Source organism: Porites lutea, chromosome 1 (genome assembly GCF_958299795.1).
Source record: "Porites lutea chromosome 1, jaPorLute2.1, whole genome shotgun sequence".
Lineage (NCBI taxonomy): Eukaryota > Metazoa > Cnidaria > Anthozoa > Scleractinia > Poritidae > Porites > Porites lutea.
The window spans coordinates 11,997,107-12,003,046 of NC_133201.1; positions in this window are offsets into that span (position 1 = coordinate 11,997,107).

Below are 5,940 nucleotides of genomic sequence, written 5' to 3' on the forward strand. Positions count from 1 at the left end.
CACTACGTTCAATTGCGTTCCTATCACTTTGAAGTTATTGACCAATAGAAACATCGCATTAATTTATTCAGTCATAATTTGTGAACAGAAAACAAAGGATTGTGCACAGTCAGGGAGCTTCCAACATAAACTACAGCACCATTGTTTTCAACTTTGATGTTTGCCGGATTTCCTAACCAGTCTCCTCTAATAACTATAAAGATAGACGATGGACTGCGTTTAGAACAGCGGTAACCAGAGGCCCATAGCCCGGAACCAGTAACTCCCATGCCTAGTCTGCGTAGCAGGCGTCGAAACTTGGGGTGGGGGATAGGGAGGAAGGGAACCTATGTCACGGCGTTTCTACGGACCAGTTTATATTTAGACACATTTTATGGCAATTTGCACCTCGGAAATAGAATCTCCACTACGTCTATGAACGCATTAGAAGTATAAGATATCAGAAAAAAGAACGTAACGTCATTAAAAGGCAAAAATTAGGTGTGTAGATTTTGCCGACTGGTTAGTGGAACTTTTAAGATATTCTAAATTCGAGCCAAAACCGTGCTAAAAATAAAATGGTCCGTTAAAACTCCATGACACGAGTACGTAACAGTTGCTCGCTCCAGGTTATGGGCTCCTGGAAGCCCATTGCCATGGCCAGTTCTTTCGGTGACCCTAAAAAGGGCGAAACAGTGGTTATTGCTAAGACCTCGTCAAATCTTCGTTCTTTCTTAAATTTTACAACTAAAGTAAATAAAGACGAAGAAAACATTTTAGCAGGACGATTTAGATTAAAGATAATTCTGTTGTCTTTGGTATCATGTTGCACGCGAGCCTGAGACCAGAGCATTGCTAAGTCCGTTTTAAGATTTCAAAAACTTTTTCTGCTATTGTTGTCTTATAATGGTTTATATCTTCTTCCTCTCCTGTTGACACACATTTTGCCCATCAATTCTGTTCAGCGAATGTACACTATCATGGCATCAGCAATCCCAACATTACCTGCAGGTATTTTATCATGGGTTAAAAATTGATTTATTTTTTAAAGGGTTAAGAAGGTTAAGGTTTGTTATCCGGCTATTTTAAAGAAACACCACTCAGATTGTTAGAAATAAATTATCCATATAGAACATAACAGGATTTTAAAACCGGTAACTGGTAGGAATTAACCATTAGGCTATTCACTTAAAGATTTTGAACTCGGAAAGCCAAGACCAAATCCAAGTGGCTAAAGCGGGACTCAAACCGGGGGCCGCCGGATCGCGAGTCCCAAAACAACCCAATATTACCAATGAGAGTATATGTAAGAATCCAATAATCGAACATTTTACATAACATTCACCTAAGGAACTGATTCTTAATTCCTTAGTTTACTAACATGAATACATAATAGGGTGAATAGTTAAAACACATTAAAAAACGAAAAAGAATAGAAAGAAAATGTAGTATAACAAGTTTTACTTACAACGAACTTGCCCTTTATCGCGCAAAATATATATAGATCTGTGTGGGTTTCATACAAGGTGCCTGTACTCAGACCCCAGACAGCCAAGTCCAAGGAGCACCCCTAAGCTCTGCTGGTAGCATTATGATTATGAGTCACAGCCTTGATTTGGCTGGGAAAGCCCAAAGGAAAAATTCTTTGACGCGCAGCGGAGCACCATGGGTAAGAAAATGTGGTAAACTACCCATCCGAGAAAATTTGGTAATCACGTGACCGTACACCTACCGACCACCCGACCGTCCGTCTGCACCACAGGCATACCTATGTAAAATAACTGATTCAACAGGTATGGGAACCCAAATGTAACTCGAGGTTATTTTGACTGGAAATCGCATAGCCACCCGCGTTTTGTGAAGCAGAGGCAACTAAAGAGTCAATAAAGATGAAAACGGAAAGCGAAAATTGTTGCTGTATCCGTGTCTTCTAAAGTATTAACCTTAGATTAATTGTCATGTCCACAAATTTGGAATATAGAGCAAGAGAAAGACAGCGAAAAAGAGAAAGTAGGTGGCAGGCCAGCGAAGCTCAACGAGATAAAGGGCGACCGAGATCTAGAGCGAGAGATTACAAACAAAGGAGACATTTTTTAGTTGGAAGAACAACATGACAATTTTGTAGGTGTGGTGGCAAAATGAGAAATGCTAGCGGCCACTAATGCGAGGTGAAAGTGAGCGGCAGTGACAAAAAAGTGAGGAAGAAAACGTAGGACATTTCAGTCCATAAAACGTGTAATTAAGAAGTTTCTGGAAGTTTCACGTTGCAGTCGTGCAAAGAACAGCAAAGAAATGTACAAAAAAAGTGCGCGGCACGTGCAAGATTCCGTTTTTGCTAATTAGACCTATTGTTGTTTTTCACCGTTCTCCGGCGTTGCCTTCGCCGCTTAGCATTACACGATTTTATATTTTGTTTGAACAAAATATAAATATTATCGAGAGCTTCGCATTTAGCCCTGGCTAAATAACAACCTATTAAAACCTCCAAACCTTAAAACCTTCTTCATGTATTTTGGGAACACCTTGCTTGATTAGTTGTGAAATTTCTTAGTTTGTTACGGCAGCAAACCGGGAAGGCATTTTGCTTGCAACTTACGCGAGTTCGGCGTCGCTCGCTCGGAGGAGCTGGAGGTGAATCAATGAATAGTGCAGGATATTCACTGATTGAGTAGTTAATCAGAGCGCACGAAAAAGACTATCCAAATCGCACACTATTTAAGCAATAGAAAACGTTTTCCGTGTTTGCATAGCCCGATATAAACACGAGAGGGGTTGGGAGATTCGAGACAGTTATGCAAACCCGAGAAGAAGTTAAGGATTTTCATAACTGTCACGAATTCTCCCAACGCCTCGAGTGTTTATATCAGGCTATGCAAACACAGTAAAAAAGTTTTCTATTGCTTTTATGAAATAACTTTCCCGACAAAAAAAAACCCAAAACTCTTTGTATGGCACTGATTAAAAGAGAAATTCTTACCAGTCGCAAAGTCTTGTCCACGAAGTCTTGCACGCGTAATCAGTTCTTGTTTTGCAAAAAGATGCTTTCCAAAATGCTGATTTTTCTCGTTTAAAATGTTAGCTCAATAGAGGAAAAATTGACACACCTTCTTTGTAACGATTTTCCAAGTCTCAGCCGACGAAGGAATGGGTAAATAAAGTAAACTTGTCGAGTTTTTCTACCCGAAAACTTTTTCAAGTTCGTGCTTGCGTGATTAGCACGCGAAAAGCAAATGTCTTGACGACACAAACATGTTTACATACTCCCATGCAAACACTCCTCTCGGCCAATCAGAGCGCGCTTACTATCTTAGTTATTTTATAAATACTTGCAATTTAACGTACCGTAGTCGTTCCAGTTCACAGACGTGTTTAGCTTACTGTATATAATGCTTGGAATAGGAATTCTATCCTCCCAGTTGCAGTAAGGGTGTTTCGTAATCAAAAACCAACCACTGTCGTTTTCGCATCCGGCATAGGGGCCACTGATCTCGAAGTATCGAAGGTTTCCAGGAATGGAAAATTCGTATATGTTTGTCGCAGTTTCAAGATCTTTCCATCGTGATTGTAGAAGCCTATTTTGTGAAAACCAATTCACGTTGTTTGTTGCAGAAGCGTTGAATTTAAAAAAAGGCGACCTCTATTCCGCTAGCGTATAGCACTACTCGAGCCTGAAAGCAAAAAAAAACACAAGCAATTAATATTCATTTAAAAAGATAATATCTCCTCAGATGGTGAATCTCAAAATTCCGGATATGGATTTGATCTAAAGATCCACCCAGGGTTTGACTTTTGGATTTGCCAAACCTGCGAAAGCCGCCGGCTTTCGTATTCGGAAATCAGGATTTGTCCCCCCAAAAAGTGCACCTCTAATAATCCCAACCTCAATCTAGTAAATGTCGTTAAAACTGTAGCTGAACGGATGTATGATCTCATCTTGCTATCCTCATGTCATCATCATCGTCGTCGTCATCACTGCATCATCGTCGTCATCATCATCATCATTATGAGTAATTTATACATCAGTCAATTCCAGCTGCGCCCAGCCCCCGCAGAACTTACCTCTTTTGGATCAAAAGTTCCCAGTTTTTCACAATACTGTTTATGTAATGTTGACGATGTGTTGCAGTTACATCCAATGCGTCTTCAGAGGGAGAACTTGAATTTGCTGACCATAAAGAGGACACCTCCGTAGAAGGAGAAACACCATGGACAAATTTAAATACCATTGTCCAGCCTTAAAAGCAAATGAAAGTAATGGTGTTACTAAACGCACTGGCGTGTGCAAGTCCAGATTTGTTATCTTGTGTTTATCTTCCTACAATCGGCGACAAATTGTTGAGACATTGTACTTAAATAGGGCGACTTCGGAGAACCGGACTTCGGAGTCCCCTGTCCCCTCCATTCAAAGTTGGGGTGTTTGTTGTTTTCTATAGGTAGCTAGAACAAGGGCCCAACATTGTACGGAGAGGATGGGGGAGGAAAGCTATAATTCCTCCTTTTGAAGTTCATAAATCTTTTGAAGTTCATAAAACGTAAAAAAGCCTACTTTTGGGCGAAGTGTCTCAACTCATTTTGTCGCCGATTGTACCTTTTAAGGTCGCCCCCCCTTTAAAGATCCAAAACGTAATGTTCAAGCTACACGGTCATATGACTGCCAAACATAGTGACGTTTCCCAAAATTAATCTGAGAATATTTTTAAGACTTAGTGACGTGTACTTCGACATAGATATTAAAATGGCAGCGAAGACTTGAATTGCTTTTTTCTATGCAAAAAAGTTCAATGTATTTTTGTTTTTACTCTTTTTATTTAAGTTAGCCTTTTATTATATACATACTGAGAAATACTCACCAAAAAGCTATGTCGTAAATTTTCGTACGCAAATTAGTTCTAGCCAATCAGAGGAGCGAACGATGGTTTTCACACGTGAAAAAAAATGATACGTCCAATCAGAATCGCGAACGATGTTTTTTCACGTGTGAGAAAAATGATACGTCCAATCAGAAGGCACAGAGGTGTGTGGGTTTCGCGCCAAAATTGCCGCCTTTTATTGCAGCTTGCAGCGCCGCTTCGCACACATTCAACGAGAAAAGTTTTACTCAAAGAGTTTTTCTCGCTAAAAAAGTGATAAACATTTCGGAAATGGAGTGGGAATAGTTTCGTTTGTTTCACTGTCGATAAAGAAAACGGTAGAGAGCTCGTGAAACAACAGCGGAAAGGGATAAACAGAACGAGACGTAAGCTTTTGTTGTGCTTTTTGTCGGAGCTACTTTGCCTTTCATTTAAGCTTAAGTTTATATTGAAACTGGCCATTTTACTTAAATTCACTCATTTTCAATTGTGCATTGAGAACAAACAGTTGAGATTACTTATGGTTCTTGGATTACCTCATATCCTCACCGTCATTTATGTTTTTAACGAACGTTTTTACTAAAAAGCTGATACTTCGTTTTCGTTGTCATTTTGCGGTAAGTGTGTAGCGGCAAATTTTAGCATTTTTGAAAGATTTAAAATAAAAAAGCCAATACCACATGGAAAGTGCTTTGTACGGTATTTACGCACTCGTTATTTTTGTATCAGAAATTGAACGAGTGAGCGCAGCGAACGAGTAAGATTTCTGATACGTCAACAACTCGTGCGTAAATACCGTACGCCAGCACTTTCCATGAAGTATTCTCTATATATCACCCTTAATTCAGCATTATTTGCATCAAAGTTATCATAACAGTTGATATTATCTGTTCCCAGCCTTTATAGTGACTAATTAAACCAAAAAGCGAATTATGGGTTCATTTCCTTGGCGGGGTTCATTTATCTCGGAGATACAAAACTTGCAGATTTTGTTTACTTTCTAAGCATACTTTTATACACAAATTAAATTTTCTGTCACAAACTTCGTTAATTTAAACGAGTTTAAAGTAAAATGGAATTCATTTGACCCCATTCAAATCGACGGAGGCTT